Consider the following 21,845-nt stretch of genomic DNA (forward strand, 5'->3'; position numbering starts at 1 on the left):
CACCCTAAGCATCCCCTCTGACAACCACAATTTCTTCTCTGTATTTAAGAGTCTGTTTGATTGTTTTATCTTTTTTTTTTTTTGCTTATTTTTTCTTAAATTCCACACATGAGTGAAATCATATGCTCTTTCATATTTGTCTTTCTCTTGTCTGACTTACTTTACTTAGCAATATACCCTTCAGGTCCATCACGACCCAAAGCAATCTACAGATGTAAACGCAATCCCTATCAGAGTACCAACATTTTTCACAGATAATACTAAAATTTGTATGGAACCACAAAAGACCCCAAATAGCCAAAGCGATCTTGAAAAAGAACAAAACTGGAGGTATCACAATTCCCTATTTCAAGACATACTACAAATCTGTAGTAATCAAAAGAGTATGATAATGGCACAAAAAGAGACACACAGATCAATGGAACAGAAGAGACATCCCAGAAATAAACCCACATTTATATGGTCAATTAATCTACAACAAAGGAGGCAAGAATATACAATGGGGAAGACAACCTCTTTAACAGATGGTGCTGGGAAAGCTGGACAAGCCACACACAGAATGAAACTGAACCACTTTCTTACAGCATACACAAAAATAAACTCAAAATGGATGGAAGACCATTACATAGGAGACTTGAAACCATAAAACTCCTAGAAGGAAACCTAGGCAGTCATGTTTTTGACACTGGCCATAGAAACATTTTTCTACAAATGTCTCATCAGGCAAGGGAAACAAAGGCAAAAATACACTATTGGAACTACATCAAAATAAAAATCTTTTGCACAGTGAAGGAAACCTTCAATAAAATGACAAAGCAACCTACTGAATGGTAGAAGATATTTGCAAATGATATTATCTGATAAGGGGTTAATATCTCAAAATCATAAAAAATGTCTACAACTTAACACCAAAAACAAATAATCCGATTAAAAAAGTGGGCAGAAGACCTGAATAGTCATTTTTCCAAAGAAGACACACAAATGGTCAAAACACATGAGAAGATGTTCATCATCACTCCTCATCAGGGAAATGCAAAGCAAAACCACATTGAGAGATCACCTTACATCTGTCAGAATGGCTAGAATCAAAAAGACAAGAAATAATAAGTCTTGGCAAGGATGTGGAAAAAAAGGGACCTTCATGCACTATCGGTGGGAATGCACACTGGTACAGCCATTACAAAACAGCATGAGGTTTCTTTAAAAAATTAAAAATAGAATTACTATATGATCCAGTAATTCCACTACTGGGTATTTACCCAAAGAAAATGAAAATACTAATTTGAAAAGATATATGCACCTATATATTTATTGCAGCATTGTTTATAATAGCTGAGATATGGAAACAACCCAAGTTTCCATCAATAGATCAGTGGATAAGGAGGAGATGTGGGGTGGCGGGGGAGAGGGAGAGAGAAAAGAATGTGATCTTGCCATTTGCAACACCGACTTAATATTAGACTAGCTAGCATAACAGCAGCATTGGAGCTAACATCCAAGTCATGAAATCACAGAGTAATGGATTTTTAGAATACAAGGAGCCTCCAAAGTGATCTGGTTGAACGTCCCATCTAGCAGAAGAAGTCTAGTCCCTAGAGCTCAGAAGCTTGTCCATCTGGCTGCAACTGCATAGATCCACTCACACAGAGCTCCTCCTCTTATATGGCAGGCCATTTCCTTGGAAGTTGATTTTAATGTTTAGAAACTCTTCCTTATATTTGCTCATTTCTAGGCCATAGTCCCCCATCTACCATTCCTATTCTTGGAGCATTCAAGAATAATCCTCTTCTTACTCTACCAATGACAGACCTTTTAGCTCTTATGAACAATATACTGAGTTCTACTTAGGCATCTAATTCTTTTTCTACTATTAACCATTTGGCATGGTTTATTACCCTTTCACTATTCTGGCACCTGCTTCTAGGTGTTCTCTAATTTGTCATATTCCTCTTAAAACATCTCACCTACACCTGAAATTACTAACCTAAATGTGGTCTATACATATTTATAGTAGATACTTCTATTTTTGTGGAATAGCATTCAAAGAATACACAACTGAATTAATTTTGGGAGTCAATTGTGTGAAACCCTTGGCTACAATTAAGCTCATAACCAATTAGATTTAAAACAAGAATGTTCTCTAAACTAGATTCTCTAAGAATAGAATATTATGTCTCTAGAAGGAGTTAAAACTGTCTTATAATAATCATCTTCCAATTGATATTAAAAGAATGGAACTCCATAATAACCATCCCCCATCCAACTGTGTTGACCTGCTGTAGAGTTGGTAACCTAAGGTCTGCAAACTCATCCTCAAATTCTGCCAAGTGTCTACATGGTACCATGCTATATACATAAAAGTTGTCTTGAAATTTATGACTACAGTCTTCAGTGGAATGGTCACCAGTCCTAAAAAAAAGTCATCTAGCCTAACCCATGTTAGGTAAATGCTCTATAAATTTCTTATATTTTTATACTTGTCTTCACATTGTTGATATCATTCCAAGGCCTATAGTAAGCATTATATCAATACTTACTAAGCCATCAGATAAATGAATGATGAGTTCCCTTGCTCTCACCCTCTCTTTAATAATGTTGATTGGTTTTCCCAGCCCTTCAAGAAATTGTAAGGGGGACTTTCTGAGGGGAGAAAAGATATATATTTATATAAAAGATATATATTTATATAAGAGATATATATTTATATAAATATATACATATCTCAAAAGCAACAAAATATTAGAAAGAGCCAGAGAACACCATCAGAAACTCCAACTTTACAAGCATCATAGTGGCAATAAATTCATATCTTTCAGTACTCACTCTAAACGTCAATGGACTCAATGCTCCAATCAAAAGACATAGGGTAACAGAATGGATAAGAAAACAAGATCCATCTATATGCTGTTTATAGGAGACACACTTTAGACTTAAAGACACTTTAAGATTGAAAGTAAGGGGATCGAGAACCATCTATCATGCTAATGGTCAACAAAAGAAACCCAGAGTGGCCATACAACCTAGACTTTAAAGGTCAGACAACCTAGACTTTAAAATAAAGACTGTGTCAAGAGATGCAGAAGGGCATTATATCATAACCAAGGGGTCTATAGACCAAGAAGACCTAACAATTGTAAACATTTATGGGCCAAATGTGGGAGCACCCAAATATATAAATCAACTAAGCACAAACATAAAGAAACTCATCAATCGTAATACCATAATAGTAGGAGACTTCGATACCCCACTCACAGCAATGGACAGATCATCTAATCAAAAAATCAACAAGGAAACAATGGCTTTGAATGACACACTGGACCAGATGGACTTAACAGATATATACAGAACATTTCATCCTAAAGCAGCAGAATATACATTCTTCTCCAGTGCACATGGGACATTCTCCAGAATAGACCATATACTGGGACACAAATCAGCCATAAGCAAGTACAAAAATATCGAGATCCTACCATGCATATTTTCAGACCACAATGCTATGAAACTCGAAATCAGCCATAAGAAAAAATTTGGAAAGGCAACAAATACTTGGAGACTGAAGAACATCCTACTAAAGAATGAATGGGCTAACCAAGCAGTTAAAGAAATTAAAAAGTATATGGAAGTCAATGAAAATGATAACACCACAACCCCAAATCTCTGGGACACAGCAAAGGCGGTCATAAGAGGAATGTACATAGCAATCCAGGCCTTCTGAAAGAAGGAAGAAAGATCTCAGATACACAACCTAACCTTATGCCTTAAGGAGCTGGAAAAAGAACAGCAAATAAAACCCAAAACCAGCAGAAGACAGGAGATAATAAAGATTAGAGCAGAAATTAATTCTATCAAAACCAAAAAAAAAAACCAAAAAAAACCCAAAAACCAATAGAACAGATCAATGAAACCAGAAGCTGGTTCTTTGAAAGAATTAACAAAATTGATAAACCACTAGCCGGTTTGATCAAGAAGAAAAAGGAAAGGACCCAAATAAATAAATCAAGAATGAAAGAGAAGAGATCACAACCAACACAACAGAAATAAAAACAATAATAGGAGAATATTATGAGCAATTATATGCCAATAAAATGGGCAATCTGGAAGAAATGAACAAATTCCTAGAAACATGTACACTATCAAAACTGAAACAGGAAGAAATAGAAAATTTGAACAGACCCATAACCAGTAAGGAACTCGAATTAGTAATCAAAAATCTGCCAAAAAACAAAGTCCAGGGCCAGGTGGCTTTCCAGGGGAATCCTACCAAAGATTTAAGGAAGAGTTAACACCTATTCTCTTGAAACTGTTCCAAAAAACAGAAATGGAAGGAAAACTTCCAAACTCTTTCTATGAAGCCAGCATTACCTTGATTCCAAAACCAGAGAGACCCCACTAAAAAGGAGAACTATAGACCAATTTCCCTGATGAACATGGATACAAAAATCCTCAACAAGATATTAGCCAACCCAATCCATCCATACATTAAAAAAATTATTCACCACGACCAAGTGGGATTTATACCTGGGACGAAGGGCTGGTTCAATATCTGCAAAACAATTAACATGATTCATCACATCAATAAAAGAAAGGACAAGAACCATATGATCCTCTCAATAGATGCAGAAAAAGCATCTGACAAAATACAGCATCCTTTCTTGACAGAAACCCTCAAGAAAGTAGGGATAGAACGACCATACCTCGAGATCATAAAAGCCATATATGAACGACCCAACACTAATGTCATCCTCAATGGGGAAAAACTGAGAGCTTTCCCCCTAAGGTCAGGAACAAGACAGGGATGTCCACTCTCGCCACTGTTATTCAACATACTATTGGAAGTCTTAGCCTCTGCAATCAGACAACACAAAGAAATAAAAGGCATCCAAATCAGCCAGGAGGAGGTCAAACTTTCACTCTTCGCTGATGACATGATACTCTATATGGAAAACCCAAAAAATTCCACCAAAAAACTGCTAGAATTGATTCATGAATTCAGCAAAGTTGCAGGATATAAAATCAATGCACAGAAATTGGTGGCATTCCTATACACCAACAATGAAGCGACAAAAAGAGAAATCAAGGAATCTATCCCATTTACAGTTGCACAAAAAAACCATAAAATACCTAGGAATAAATCTAACCAAAGAGGTGAAAAATCTCTACACTGAAAACTATAGAAAGCTTATGAAAGAAATGGAAGAAGACACAAACAAATGGAAAAAGATTCCATGCTCCCGGATAGGAAGAGAAAATATTGTTAAAATGTCGATACTACCCAAAGCAATCTACATATTCAATGCAATCCCTATCAAAGTAACACCAGCATTCTTCACAGAGCTAGAACAAATAATCCTAAAATTTGTATGGAAGCAGAAAGGACCCCGAATAGCCAAAGTAATCTTGAAAAAGAAAACCAAAGCAGGAGGCATCAAATCCCAGACTTCCAGCTATACTACAAAGCTGTAATCATCAAGACAGTATGGTACTGGCACAAGAACAGACGCTCAGATCAATGGAACAGAATAGAGAACCCAGAAACGGACCCACAAACGTATGGCCAACTCATCTTTGACAAAGCAGGAAAGAATATCCAATGGAATAAAGACAGTCTCTTCAGCAAGTGGTGCTGGGAAAACTGGACAGCGACATGCAGAAGAATGAACCTGGACCACTTTCTTTCACCACACACAAAAATAAACTCAAAATGGATGAAAGACCTCAATGTAAGACAGGAAGCCATCAAAATCCTTGAGGAGAAAGCAGGCAAAAACCTCTTTGATCTTGCCCACAGCAACTTCTTTCTCAACACATCTCCAGAGACAAGGGAAACAAAAGCAAAAATGAACTACTGGGACCTCATCAAAATAAAAAGCTTCTGCACAGCGAAGGAAACAATCAGCAAAACTAAAAGGCAACTGACAGAATGGAAGAAGTTATTTTCAAACAACATATCAAATAAAGGGTTAGAATCCAAAATCTATAAAGAACTTATCAAACTCAACACCCAAAAAACAAATAATCCAGTGAAGAAATGGGCAAAAGACATGAATAGACACTTCTCCAAGGAAGACATCCAGATGACCAACTGACATATGAAAAAATGCTCAACATCACTCATCATCAGGGAAATACAAATCAATACCACAATGAGACACCACCTTACACCTGCCAGAATGGCTAACATTAACAACTCAGGCAACAACAGATGTTGGCGAGGATGCGGAGAAAGAGGATCTCTTTTGCATTGTTGGCGGCAATGCAAGCTGGTGCAGCCACTCTGGAAAACAGTATGGAGTTTCCTCAAAAAAACTAAAAATAGAACTACCCTGTGACCCAGCAATTACACTACTAGGCATTTATCTACGAGATACAGGTGTGCTGTTTCAAAGGGACACATGCACCCTCATGTTTATAGCAGACTATCAACAACAGCCAAAGTATGGAAAGAGCCCAAATGTCCATTGATGGATGAATGGATAAAGAAGATGTGGTATATATATATTACAATGGAGTATTACTCAGCAATCAAAAAGAATGAAATCTTGCCATTTGCAACTACGTGGAAGGAACTGGAGGGTATTATGCTAAGTGAAATTGGTCAGAGAAAGACAAAAATCATATGACTTCACTCATATCAAGAATTTAAGAGACAAAACAGATGAACATAAGGGTAGGGAAACAAAAATAATATAAAAAAAAAAGGGAGGGGGACAAAACAGAAGAGACTCATAAATATGGAGAACAAACTGAGAGTTGCTAGAGGGGTTGTGGGAGAGGGGATGGGCCAAATGGGTAAGGGGGCATTAAGGAATCTACTCCTGAAATCATTGTTTCACTCTATGCTAATTTAGATATAAATTTTAAAAAATAAAAAATAAAATTAAACAAAAACAATAAAAAAATAATAATGTTGATTGGTTTTCAATGTATTTCATTCCCCATATCCTTCTTAGGAACTATGGTTCTCCACTAGGGCACTAAGCAGTGATACTATTCTTGACTCTGCCATTGAGTGATTGTGTTACTTTGGAAATATGTGTAAGCCTCTAAGGATCCTTATTTCCCCATGTGAACAACATTTCATGTATTTATTTATTTTTTTAATTTTTTTTTTAACATTTATTTATTTTTGAGACAGAGAAAGACAGAGCATGAACGGGGGAGGGGCAGAGAGAGAGGGAGACACAGAATCCAAAGCAGGCTCCAGGCTCTGAGCCATCAGCTCAGAGCCTGATGCGGGGCTCGAACTCACGGACCGCGAGATCGTGACCTGAGCTGAAGTCGGACGCTCAACCGACTGAGCTACCCAGGCGCCCCAACATTTCATGTATTTAAACAAAGACATAATAATACTTCATTTAATTTTCAGGCAAATCAGAATGAAGGACAGAAAGGTTAACTAATTTTGCCAGGGTCATTTTGCTAGCAGCTGGTGGAGATGGGATCTCAATCCGGGCAGTCTGGCTTCTGCATGTGTGTGCTCAATCCCTGTGCCATACCATCTCTCCATGTCTTCTGAGGGCATAATGTTTGGGAAATAAGGAAGAAATTTCTCTTCTTTTCCTTGGGTAGTATGGAAGATCACTGATCACACTGCTTACATAATAAGTGAATCTCTCAATATATAAAAAACTGATTGGGGGCATCAGCTGTGGTGACAGCTCAGAGCCTGGAGCCTGCTTCAGATTCCGTGTCTCCCTCTCTCTCTCTGTCCCTCCCCCACTTGCACTCTGTCTCTCTCTCTCTCTCTCTCTCTCTCAAAGATAAATAATAAACATTAAAAAATTAAAACAAATAAATAAAAATAAAAAACATTGATTTTTCATTAGTTCCTCAGAGAATAGCCTCTTCTGAATCATATTTTTTAAAGTTACCAACCAATGGAAAAATCACTCAAAATACAGTGCCTTGAACACAGAATGGATGCAAATGCCTTGAACTGATTTGGATTCCTTCCAGTCACAACTGTTGGAAGTATTTACCCGAAATGTTAAGAACCATGAGAGTCAGTTGACCTATTGCCAGAACAACAGCAAATCAAAAAAGTGCTACACCAGGCACCAGGAATCCGAGGGAAAAGGAAAAACGCATTTCCTCAGAAAAACATCAAGGTACAGACTATTCCAGAGCTGAGCACTGGAGCACTGGCCCAGTTGAAGGTAAGAACAGAAAGGTACTCAGATACTTGCAGGCAGTTTACAGTAGCATAAATAGTTACTTATGACCTCACAAATGAGAAAATTCTCAGGATTTATTACCTTCTCCAGGTTTGTCCACACACATGCCCCCAGTCAGTGAGTTCGCTTGAGTTCAGTATTTCCTGGGTGCCCACTACTCTCAGGGCTCTTATCCCAATGGGTTCAGTGCAATGTCTTTTTACAAAATAATTAAAGCCAGTTCCCAAAAGCTATAAACAAACAAACTCCTCAAGAATGTGGTGATAGGGAGAAAAGGAAGAGTTGGAAGGCAAAGTGGTCACAGAAGCAGTTCCACTGAGTGGCATTTTTTTACTCCAAATTTAGATTCAAACTGAATCCAGTATTCCTTCAGCTGAATAAGAAGTACTCTAGCACCGCACAGAGCAGAACCCTAAGGGGGAGGTTTCTATTTCACAGTGGGCTTCAAAGAAGGCAAGATCTTTCAATGTAAGGTTAGCATCTGTGGCAAAGTAGTCTCTAAGTTCAGAATTTCTCTCCAGAAAGGTTATTTCTGAAGGGAGTTTATGATGATTAACTCTAATCATCAGAAAGATAGACACTGATGGTCTTCTGAATGACTAAAAGTCACACTTCATTTAAATTAAGCAGCAGGACACAGCAATAGAACATCTGCATTCAACTAATGTTAGAGATAAAATGATCCACCAAGATTCTGGAGGGAAGCTTTTGGGAATGCAAATATGAATCTGGACTTTTACCTTTGGCTAATTGAAATACTCTTCTAACATATTAGATGCAAGGAATAAAGAGCAAGAAATTGCAAGACAATTTAAGAAGATAATGCAATATATATGTATACTCGTTTGCACACACACACACACACACACACACACACACACACACCTACATTCCTTCCACCCTCTTTAGGGGGTAAAACTGTTAGGTTGTTGACATAGGCTAATTCTTGACATGTTTTTCTGAAAGATAAAATGAATATTTGCCCCCAATGAGTAAGTATTCCTGGGAACTTTCCAGAAAGAAACTATTAAAATGTGAAAACCAATAAACAGAAAAAGAAGCAATAGCCCAGGTAAAGTCCAAACTTAAGAACTCAAACACACCTTACACTTATTCTGGCACCAAGGGCTCCATTTCCCAGTTGAGGAGGTGACCCAAATACCATGAGAACAGAGTCCAGGAATGCCCTGGGTCTGTAGGTCTGAGGAGGCTGCTCTCCTCTCAAGTCTTTCCTGGGCACTGGTCTGATTGTACTGGGAATTGAGTTTCTGGAAGATGCCTGAATACTGGCAAGAGAGGAAAACCTCATGAGACTCTAAGGCAAGGTGCTTAGACATGTCTTGCAGAGGCAAAGATGGGCAGTAGCAATGGCAAGGAGAAAGCAGACCTTTTTCCTGCCACCATGAGACTCTTTTTTCTCCTTGATCTCTTCGGCATCTCCTCTAATATAGGCTGAGGCAGATAATGGATTGTCAAAGTGGAATACTAGATGTGAACAGGTCTAAGTCTCAATCTCTTGATTTGTAAAGTGGGGATAACTATAGTGTCTTCCCTATCTCAAAAGCTTGCCATGTAAAATCCCAGTGTGTATGATCCATCTGCTATAGACTGAATATTTTGTGTTCCCCAAAATTCCTATGCTGAAACCTGACACCCAATATAAAGGTATTAAGAGGTGAGGCCTTTGGGAGGTGATAAGTCATGCAAGTAAAGGCCTCATGGATAGGATTAATGCACTGAAAAGAGACCCTACAGAGCTCCTTAGTCACTTCAGCCACATGGGGACAAAGTGAAAATATGGATGTCTACGACCCAAGAAGCAGACCCTCAGCAGAGACTGATTTTGCTGGTGCTTTGAGGTTGAACTTCTCGGACTCCAGAACTAGGAGAAATTTCTGTTGTTAATAAGCCACCTACTCTTCTGTTATAGGAGCCCAAATGGATTAAGACACTATCCTAGTATTATATTTCTTCCTTTATCAACAACTTCTAGACTATAGAAATATAAGGAATAATTTTCCTTCTTTTCTCACTTCCCATGGGGCTATCATAAGTTCCCTGGACCTACCTCTCCCAATAAAAAGTGGGAAAATGCAGTTTGTTAACAGAAAGTAATAAAATGACAATATCTGTCTTGTCTCAACCTCCCAAATTGCCTCTTTCCCAAGACAAGAGAACTTCTTCCCAGAATAAAGTTATTTGGAACTACCATTTATCATAAACTCATAATTAAATATGACTCCATTTTATGGACTTAAAAAAGCCATACTGAAATTTACCTTGCCTGACATGTACAGACATATTTAAAATAAACTTGTTCTTTAAAATCATCATATTCCATAAAAGAAAAACAATCTCCATCCAAAGTTACAGTTCTGGCTTTGTCAACCTGATGGCAGCCTCTGGGCCTAGTTATTCTGTTTTCTTCTTGATTCAGATGCTCATTATTTTTTTTATTTTTTATTTTTTTAATTTTTTTTTTTTACATTTATCTATTTTTGAGAAACAGAGAGAGAGACAAAGCGTGAGCGGGGGAGGGGCAGAGAGAGGACACACAGAATCTGAAGCAGGCTCCAGGCTCTGAGCAAGCGGTCAGCACAGAGCCTGATGCGGGGCTCGAACCCACAGACTGTGAGATCATGACCTGAGCCGAAGTCGGACGCTCAACCGACTGAGCCACCCAGGTGCCCCGCTCATTATTTTTTTAATGTTTCATTTATTTATTTTGAGAGAGAGAGAGAGAGAGAGAGAGAGGGAGTCATGAGCAAGCAAGGGAGGGGCAGAGAGAGAGGGAGAAAGAGAGAGAGACTCTCAAGCAGGCTCCACGCTCAGTGGGAAGCATGATGCAGGGCTTGGTCTCACAACTGTGAGCTCATGACCTGAGCTGAAATCAAGAGTCAGACACTTAACTGACTGAGCCACTCAGGTGCCTCCAGATGCTCATTATTAACCAGTGTATCCCACTGCTTTTCATTATATCTTAGACTAAAAGGAACTGGGGTCTGTGTCACACGGTACCTATGATGGAAGCACTTTTAACAGAATGATCATTCTCTATGTTGAAGGCCACAGAGTTGGTCAATTGGCAACAGGAAACGATTATTCCACAGAGAAGAATCTTCTCCTAATGTATTTCTTCATTATTTTCATGGAAATAAACATATTCCAGCCATATGAAAATCCTGGTTTTTCAGTCAGTTTAATTCACTCACTAGGTTCACTACAGCCTGGTAATTTCTAATCCGAAAAGAATCTGATTCTCTTCCTTTATCTGTGAAGATAGAAGACACCTGCTCATAATGACAGACTTTAGCCAGTACATTTTGTGTGTGTGCATGAGTCAGTGCAGACATTCATATTTGAGAATACAGACTCTGCTAAGGACTCCAGGGGGCCCCCTGCCTCAACCCTCTTTGATCCCCATTATAACCTGACAAAACTGAGATAACATGGCTGAGGCTTCCCTGGTACTGTTTCTTCTTCCAGTCTATTAGCCCACATATGCAGAATGGATTCATGACCTTCCTACCTTTCCTCTCCTTCCCACTTGGCTCTTTCTCTGTCTTTTCTCTCAACCAGGTCCACTTTGTTCAGCCTGCACACCTTTCCATCAGCTGCCACCTTCCAGAGACCTCATTCACACAGTGCATCTGAGTTTTTCATGGAGGTGTTTCAGATGACATGTCCCTACTGCCAATTCTTTCAAAAATGCAAAAGTATCAATAAAACTTAAACTGAATGCTGCAGATCAAGCCTCAAAAGGGCAGTTTCAATCAGAACAAGAAGAGAGAAAACTAACTTTTGAGCCAGAATGCAAGCTCCCATTCACCGTTGACATTATACCCTCGGCATCTAAAGCAGTGCTCAATAAATACACACGTAAGTGCTCAATAAATAAATAAATACAAATGTAAGTGCTCAATAAATACACACGTAGATTACTGTGGAGCTCCAAGGACCAGTCATTAGCGGATAGAAGATCGTAAAGCTAGAGCATTAGAAGTCAGAAGCCCTGGAACCTAGTACTGGCTCTGAAAAAAATAAATTTTGTGACTGTGAGCAAATTTTCTCCTTGGTAAAAATCAATGGATTACCACTAAATTATTTCTAAGGTAGCTCCTATTTTAAAAATTCTATAATGATAAAATACATGAATCACAGCTAAAGGTTGAAAGGTCTCTGAAGAGGTATATGGTCAAGCCACCCACCTCTCCCCTTTTTTTTATATTTCCAGAAAGATGACTGACTATCCTATTTGGAAAATTTCCAGGAAAATATCTGAATTTCCTATTGTCATCTACACTGAGATTTTAGTTCAAAAAAGTCATTCTCAGATTTAACCTAAAATCCATTTCTATGCTGTTTCTACTGCTGTTAATCAATTTAGGGCGTAACTATCCAATTATAAAATTCCACAATCCTCATAATCTTGGAATGTAATTTTATTTCCAATTCAAGTATTAAAAGATATGGCCAATAAGGCATAAAAACATTTTCCCTGAAGTCGTATCATTGACTAAATCATTAAGCTTGTCTACTGTGCTTCTCTGTAAATATACATTTGTAGCAGGACTTGATTAGTTTTCTACCAAGAAATACATGTTTATTAAATTATATCTCATGTACCAGGGCTCCTTATTTATCTTAGTAATTTTTAATGGAAAAGTAAATGAAACATTATTACATAAATGCTTAGAGAGATGACAGTAATTTTATTCTAAATTAAATAAAGAAAAGGTTAAATAAATGTTACAATTTTTCAGGAATTACAGTATAAGCCTTAAAATCATAAATCTCCCACTTGCTTCTTTATAACTTATTCTTAAAATATTTATCGCATAATATTGAAACTAAGTTCTTGTTAATTATTTTCTGGCAATTTCCTGGTTTTTCAAAAGTTTCAGTTAGATGATGTGCCAATTCCCATTCAGAACTTAAATATTACATTTTTAAACACATTCTAGTTTTCCAGTTTAGTAATGCATTTTTGTGCAATAGGAAATGCTGACATTTCAACCTTCTATCATAATCTCTGGATTTTAGGGTATATATATATATATATACACACACACACACACACACACACACACACACACACACATTCTCAAACACACAAAACATTTTGTTGTCAAATATCTAAAACAAAGTACTCAGTCTCATAACCATAATAAACCAGAAACAGAGGAAGAAACCTGCTTTCAGTAATAAGGAATGGCAAATATCTGGATAATCTCATTATCTATTTGAAAGTACATCTCCTTCATGAAGAAATAATAAATTACACATTATGACAAAGTGGTTAAATCTACATCTGGATTAATAAAATCATTAAAATCTGAAGTTCCTCCCCCCGCCCCAAATCTTGCATCTTTTTTGGGTGCAAAATTAAAAAAAAAGTTCTAAACAAGTACTATTAAATTTAATTTAGCTTCATTTTTAATAAGAAGTGACCTCATAATTCCCATAGACATGTTGAAAAATAAAACCTATCTCTGACTCGGTGAGTCTGAGTTGAGAACCATCAAAATAACTCTAAGGGCAGAAACACAGCCATGACCTGTTACAGACGACAAGAGAAAACCAATAATTGAAATAAGTCCTAAACAGAGTAATTCCCAGTTTTGTGGTCAAGTCAGTGTCTGTATCTGGGCTGGAAATGTGAACAGTAGATTTGACACTCATTTTTAAGACCTTACTTCCAAAAATGTGACCCTGAACAATTTCATCAGAATTCACTTCTTATGAGGCAGTCCTTGGTCCCTGGGTACCAACCTCTCTGATAGGAAGAAGAAACCACATACTCGAGGGGTTATGTCTATAAGCTTTTAGGTATGGGACTTGGAGGTGGTCGCCAGAGGTGAAATTGCAGAAAGTAACACTCATTCTCTATGCTCTTCATGCTCCACGCTCCTTAACTAGTTTCCACCAGCCTCTCCTGCTAGCACCCTGCTTCCCTAAGGTCCCATCTCACTCTCCCTAGATAAATCTTCATGCATTTCTTTTCCTCTTTTCATGTTCCCTTCTATAAATACTGAAAGACTTCTGGTGTTGAACCCAGCACCAAGCAAGGGAGGGGTTAGGGGTAGAGTTGGAACCAAAGTCACGCACAGTCCCATCCTCATGATGCTGACAGACTACCAGGAAAAGATGACCACAAATCAAATAATCACACGGATAAACATACAGCCAGTCAAGGTGGTTGCATCTCTAGTTTCTTTGCCTCTTTAAGGAAATGACAACTGAGCAGATCGTCATTATGTAAGGAGGACACAGTGGGGGAACAAAGAGTCTCATGACCTGAAAGATGATAAATGTGGCCACTGCAAAAAAGGAGGACTGTGACAGAAAGCTGGAGAGGTAGTCAGGTGCCAGACCATGTGGCTTTTCAAGGAAAAAAGTAAAGATTTACTCTAACAGCACTGAGGAACAACTGAATAATTGTACACAGATAACGAATGAAATAATGAGGTCTGAGTTTAGGAAAAGGTCATTCTGACCAAATGTGGTGGACAACAGAGTGGGAAGAGGACAAAATCTAGCCTGCCTGACTGCCCAGCAAGTTCACTTGCCTCCTTCTCCCCTCTGCACTTAGGAGGGACAGTTGTGTCCTCTATGGTCAGGACCTGCCCTTCATTGAAGTGGGCTGCTCTTAAAATCATCTATGTCACTTTGTTTTCCTTATTGGCAAAGAAGGAAAATGCCCACCCCAGGATTGGAAGCAGATCCTAGATATGAAATACTCAAGGGATCTCCCATTCCTCAGCCACAAAGCATGATTAACGGCGGGCTGCTAGGCTGCTGCACACCTTAGGATATATTCAGGAACGTGGGAGCTTTCTCATGTCTCTCAAATGATACTGAATAAGGTCCTAGAAGTCCATCTGAAGAAAACGCACTAGAACTCTAACTTTGCTTCATTGATTAATAATGAAAGACAATTATTTCCTTACTGACAGGCATTCAGATGAGCATTATTAATATAGCTTTCATTATTACATGTTTGGTTTCTTTCAGATTCCCTATTAGCCCATCAACTATTAAGAAACATTTATATTGCTTTTGGGTTGAGCACTGGTATATGCAGATTTAACACCCTGCAGATAAAAATGTAAGTTTAACATGAAAAAAATTATTGCAATCAGTCACCAGACTATTCCAACAGAAGGTGAACCCTTTGCAGAGGAATAAGCACTCCCCAAGGCAAATATCTGCATAATTAAAGATCTTTTCCAAACTTCCTGGAAATGAAACCAACTTTAAGAGCCTACTATGGGTCCGCATTATGAAAAGCAAGGTACATATGCAACTTCGTTTAAAACTCAGACAAAACCATTTTGCAGGTTGAGGAAAAAGAAATGGGCCTATATGACTAGTAAATGCTAGAAGCAGGATGTGAAATTTTAAGTAACTTACTCACCTTTGAAGTACATTCAAGTAACCTGCTTCCATGATAAATTAGTCTGCTCGGGCTGTCATAACAAAATACCACAGGCTGGGAGGCTTAAACAACAGAAAGTTTTTTCTCACAGTTCTGAAGGCTGGAAGTCTAACATCAAGATGTCAGTCAACCTGGTTCCTGGTGAGAGCCCTCTTCCTGCCTTGCAGGTGGAAGTCACAGCCGTCTAGCTGTGTCCTCACATGGCAGAGAGAAGGCTCCAGGGTCTTGTTCTCTTCTTTAAGGCCACTAGCCCTATTGGATTAGAGCCCCACCCGTATGACCTCAAGTAACTTCTATCTATCACCTCCTCACAAGCCCTGTCTCCAAGTATAGTCACACAGGGGGACGGGGCTTCAAACATAAGGATTTGGGGAGACACAAATAGTCAGTCCACATGTAACACGTGGCTAGAAAATGGTAAGAGCAGGACTTGAATAGAGGCCTCAAACACCCACGATCCGTCTACTTCTCCTGCTGTCCCTCTTGGGGTGAGAGATGTAGAAGTTTAAGCTTCAAATAGCTAGAACATCATTAGTGTATCAAGACAGCGGGACTTCTTGATCAAGTCTCTAGCCTGCTAACAACACAAAGAAGTAACTCATTCATCTCACTGCCCTCACGTCACACTCCTTAGTCTTTCAATTTCTTCTTTACCTTGTTCACAGGCTCTTTATAAATGAAACTGATTAAACATTTTCACAACTATACTACAAATCCACCCTGTCAAGCATTTCGCCCCAGGGAACAAAGTTTAGTAAAAACCTTTGACTGAAACACAGGGTAACAACAACGGGCATTTAGCCTTTGAAACTGAAGTATAAACAAGCAGATAATTCATTATGTTGAACATAGTCAAAGGACTAATTTATTAGTGCCAGAAAACAGGTATTCGATGGTGTGATTTATACAGCTTTTCTAGTTTGGCATCATTCTCTTTCAAGTTAGACATTACTCATGAGGTTGGAAATAAAAATCCTCTCCTTTAAGCAGAAATTCACATTAACTGAGTTTGAGCAAATAAGAGTTATAACTTGTATTAATAAGTAGCTCTTAAAAGACTTCAAGTTATCTTGAAACCAAATAAAACCTCAAAATACATTCTAATTACTAAATTAAAACTCCTAAACTTCTTTTTAATAAATCTTTAGAGGAGAGATTAGAGACTTCAGAACATTTATCTTTCACTACCTTTAGAAGATTACTCTAAGAATTAACAAATATTGGTTTTTATGTGCCAGAGAACTTTATGAGAAAGTTATTTTAAAATAAATATTTATCTTATCCCACAATATGAAAAATGGAGTTTCTCAGGTGGCTAAAGCATTTACTAGGGAAGGTTATGTTTCCTGGCCTTTTTCTAACTGTTGTCATTGTTGAATTCATTGCAGTGATTACATGTAGTATCAATTATAGTAAGTATGCACACATTCTGCCTATACATGTAAATTCATATCTATATATACATGCCTAGGTGTGCACCCACATACCTATATATATATATATATACACGCACATAGCCACTGGGACCTGAGAAGAATATGGATCCCTGTTTTTAGTTTTTCACTTTTTTAAAGGCTATCTGTACCATAAAGTAAAAATTAATGATGACAAGCACACAACCACACGTGACACAATGAATGAAAGGGTCAACTCATAATTTAAAATACTTAGCAGATGGGAGAAATTGTGCCCCCACCCCACCCCTATTCCCAGCAAATCTTTTCCTGACAAGTTAGCATGAGCTATACAAGGAGAGAGATTCACTTCGTGTGTCGACTTATGACAAGGTTGAACACACATATAAGCAACCTTTCAGGACAAAGAGTAGACATGGCTTCAACAGGAAAAAACAATCCATCACATCATCCATTTGCACTGAAAACAGCTTGCCAGCTGATGCCTCGAACAGGTATGGAAGGAGACTGTTCTGGGAACAAGTGTAAGAATGAAATCAACTTGCAGCCTGAGCTTCAGAGACAAAAATTCCTCTTGTCTGATCAATCCACATACCTCGAAAGGGATTAAATCTCTAAAATGGAAAAATCGCCATGGATTATCGTCCCTAAGCACAAGTATGTTTACCTCATATTCTACATCATAATGAATACATCAGTATCTAAGATAAACATGGACATCTTCTAGGGTTGATGAAATACATTTTCATTCATTAACACACTCGATCCTAGAAACATCCCTGTGGGCTGAGGTTAGGTATATATTGTCATTTCCATTTTCCCAACAAGGAAACCCAGGGTCATGTGGTTAATAAGTAATTTGCTTGGGTTACAAGTGCCTTTTTTTTTTTTAAGTTAAAGGTAGGAAATACAGGTGATAAGCTTATATTCAAGATTTCTGAGGTTACTGAGAATTCTGTAATCTAGCACGAGTGAACAATATCAACAGACCATAAAAATATAATCCAGTGAAGTAACTGGAGGAACTAGGGGGAAAAATAACAATTAATCTGCAACAATGTACCTTGTCTTTGTCAAAAATAATACCAAAAAACTGCTAACAGAGGTCTGGTTACCCAGGTTAATGGATCTCACCCGGACTTGGAGCCTTAGTATTCCTCATCTATAACACAGGGATAATAATAATACCTATTTTATAGGTTAGTTGTGGCGAATAAATTAGATATATGTGTAAAGCAGTTGTAACATTGCTGGCACATAAAATGCTCATTAACTGTTATTTTTATTATTGTCATCACATATAATATATCATAAAATACTGTTTTCTTAATAGCACACGGCAGAGAGGATTATTCACTTTGGGTAAGAAGTCCTGCACAAACCAAATGCATCTTTTCAACCTGTAAAAATCCTATTAATTCAAATATGCCCACTTAGATCTCACTCCAGGCAGCTGCCAATTAACCACACAAATCAGTCCTCTCTCCCACCTAGGTATTTGCTCTCAGGCAGACACAGCAGGAAGCCACAAGGAAGCTGAAGGAGGGCAAGAACCTCAAGAACCTTCCACAACCAAGCACAGGAAGAAGAGAGCAAAATCTCTGATAATTGCCTCTTTGCTCCCTAGGGAAAGCCAGTCACATCCCAGCTAATGATCCCACTCCTAAACAGGAAAGAATGAAAAAGAGGAGGAGAGGAAGCTTCATTAAAAGTCACCGGAAAATGAATTAATCCTCTGCTGCCCCCCTCCCAAGCAGGTGTTCTCTATACAGCAGTATGAGGAGTTCTGCTGGTAACAAGACACATTTCTCCTTCCTCTGGACCCTGGGATTTTTCCATCTTCAAAGATTGAGTTCCCTTTGATTTCATATAACGACTAGCTTATAGATAAAGGTGTCATTTGTTTGCCATCACTTTTCTGGTTTTGGAAACAAACGATTCAAAGAATTTGAGACTTTAAGACAATCTAGTTCAGTTTCACAAATGGAAATGCTTTCAAGAGCCGGGAAAGTAACACAAATGGATGAAGTGGGCCCAGCAGAAACTGTGGTTTACTTTGTGGAATTTATGCCACTCAAAAATATACACTTAATTGTTGCCCAATCTTTCCCTTTTTTTCAAGAGAAACTGGACCTTTCTTTTGAAATGTTAACAACAAATTTAAAAAATAATTAAGCTCTATTCCCACATTCAGAGAAAATTCCCCTGTAGATTTTCGGTAGGGACCTCCAACCTAGTGCAGCTTCCAAAACAACAAACAACAGAATCACTGGGACGTTTAAAAATATGCATGCCTGGGGCGCCTGGGTGGCTCAGTCGGTTAAGCGTCAGACTTCAGCTCAGGTCACGATCTCGCGGTCCGTGAGTTCGAGCCCCGCGTCGGGCTCTGAGCTGATGGCTCAGAGCCTGGAGCCTGCTTCCAATTCTGTGTCTCCCTCTCTCTCTGCTCCTCCCCCATTCATGCTGTGTCTCTCTCTGTCTCAAAAATAAACGTTAAAAAAAAATTAAAAAAAAAATATGCATGCCTTCTCCTCCAACGGCAATTCTGATTTAAGTGGTCAAGGGTAAGTGTTCAGGTGATTGTAATGGACAACCAACGTAGAAAACCCCTACTCTGGTCTAACCTACGGATTCTACAGATGAGGAAACAATGGTCCAAAGATGAACACAACCCACAGTGAGCAAGAGAGCAAGAACAGGACCCCTCATTCCATTATGCTGTTAGCAAAACCCTAACACAAATGCTACTTTTTTGCCCATGAATGGGAGTTTGGGCTTCAATATACTTGTCTGTAAAACATTTCAAATGTTTCCCCAGCACAAGTGTCAGTTTTTGATGCTAGAGTTCTTCTTTCCCTAAATCCAGTGACTCTCAGGCCACATTTACTTGGACTATGAACTTCATGAAAGCAGAGGGCTTGTCAGTCCCTCCCTCACCTGTGAAGCAAGTCAGCGCCCCCATAAGTACTGAGTCAATGAATGATGTGATTAGGATTTTCCAAATTCTCTTCCCGTGCAACCTGGGAATCCAGTTTCATGAAAGCTCGAAAATTCATCCCATACAGAAAAGTGTCCATAAGCAGGTCCGAGTCAGGGGAAACAAACTGCCAAGTGTTGGCTTTAATCTAATGGGAAGATCACTTGGCTCACTTGATAGAAAGCCATGAACAGTAAGTAGAAGAACAGCAAGCTGTTCGCAGGAACCCATATCACTGGATTTGAAGCTTCCTTTCCCTGTGACAGCACAAAGGAACTGAAAACTCTCCTCATGTCACCCTCACCGCCACTGAGTTGGTGTATTTACTTCCCCTGGAGCTGAACCCTTGCCAATACCAATAGCCATACTTAACTATCCTGTCTGGTTTCCTGCCTGCCTGTGACAGAGAACTCTGTGTGGCATGCCCTCATCTGACTGCACGTGATGTGCTCTTCACACACTATGTCCTCAAAAATGGAATACAGCCTTGTGTTAGAGTTACATCGCAAAAGATTTGGTGACGAATACCAGGCTTCCTTTCATCTTACGAAGATGCTGGCAGAATCCTACTCATTGTGCAAGAGTAAGACAAGTTATTGCTCATTCGGTTTATTATTGAAAAATACACCTCCGCCCTACCTGTCAGTTAACACGATGTAAGCGTCTCACTCCTTCACATTGAGCTATCTTTCTAAAATAACAAATCTGATCATGTCACTTACCTACAGAAGATATTCTGGTACAGCTACCTACGGTGCCCCAGAAAAAGTCCAAGATCCCAGACATAGCTCATGAACTCTATCTCCTTTTCTAGCCTCATCTCCTTTCAGCTCCCTCAAATATCCTCCGGTTCAGCCACCTCAAACCTTATCTCTCCCTGACACACCACATTCTTTTATATTTCCATGCTTCTGGGTTGTCTCTTTAAAGAACACCTTTCCCCTTTTCTCAGCCTAATGGCCTCTTCTAGAACACTCAAGAATCACCTCAAATGGCAAATTTTCTGGGAAGCCTTCCATGACTCCTCCAGGAGTAATGAGTCCCTGCTCCCCATCTCTGCAGCCTCCCATTGGGCTCGCTGTGAGTGTGGCAGTGGGATGCCTCAAGGCTGTGTCCCCCAAAGCCCAGGTCTGCGCTTTATCACACCCCTGGTGCCTGACTCATGCAGGCACTTGGTCTGGAACATGGGTTTACTGAGTTCACACTGATGCCCACTGCCCCACCTGTGTGGGTAAAGCAGACAAAGGTGGGTTTCCTGAGCAGTTCTGCCTTCTACGGCAACTATGGCTTCTATCCACAGTGAGCCTTGTTAGTATTTGTGGCTGTTTTGCTTTGGCATCAATTAGGAATCTCATAAATTGTTTGACCCCATTTTTAAGTCTGTCTTGTGAAAGAAAAAAAAATGCAACATCTCACTTATGTGTGCAACATGAAAAAGCCCAACTCATAGAAACAGAGAACAAATTGGTAGTTACCAGGGGCTGGAAGGTGGGTGAAATGAGGAGATCATCAAAGGGTATAAAATTTCCATCATAAGATGAATAAGTCCTAGAGACCTAATGTACAACATGGTGACATAGTTAACAAAACTGTATTACATACTTGAAATTTGCCAATAGAGTAGATCTTAAATGTTCTCACAACACACACACACACACACACACACACACAATACACACACAAAGGTAACTATATGAGGGGATGGATATATTAACTAACCTTCTAACCTTAATATAGTTATTATACATATGTGTATTATATGTATATGTGGTATATATATATATATCTCAGGGGACCTCAGTGCATGTCTTAAGCTTATACAATGTTGTTCATCAATTGCA

General features: G+C 38.8%; 1 protein-coding gene across 4 annotated transcripts in view; it reads right to left on the reverse strand.

The window, feature by feature from the left end:
- GHR (growth hormone receptor) overlaps window positions 1-21,845 on the reverse strand; it is a 272,004-nt gene that overhangs the window by 226,842 nt on the left and 23,317 nt on the right. The window lies entirely within an intron of this gene.

This window comes from Panthera uncia, assembly GCF_023721935.1.
Source record: "Panthera uncia isolate 11264 chromosome A1 unlocalized genomic scaffold, Puncia_PCG_1.0 HiC_scaffold_17, whole genome shotgun sequence".
In the NCBI taxonomy this organism is placed as follows: Eukaryota; Metazoa; Chordata; class Mammalia; order Carnivora; family Felidae; genus Panthera; species Panthera uncia.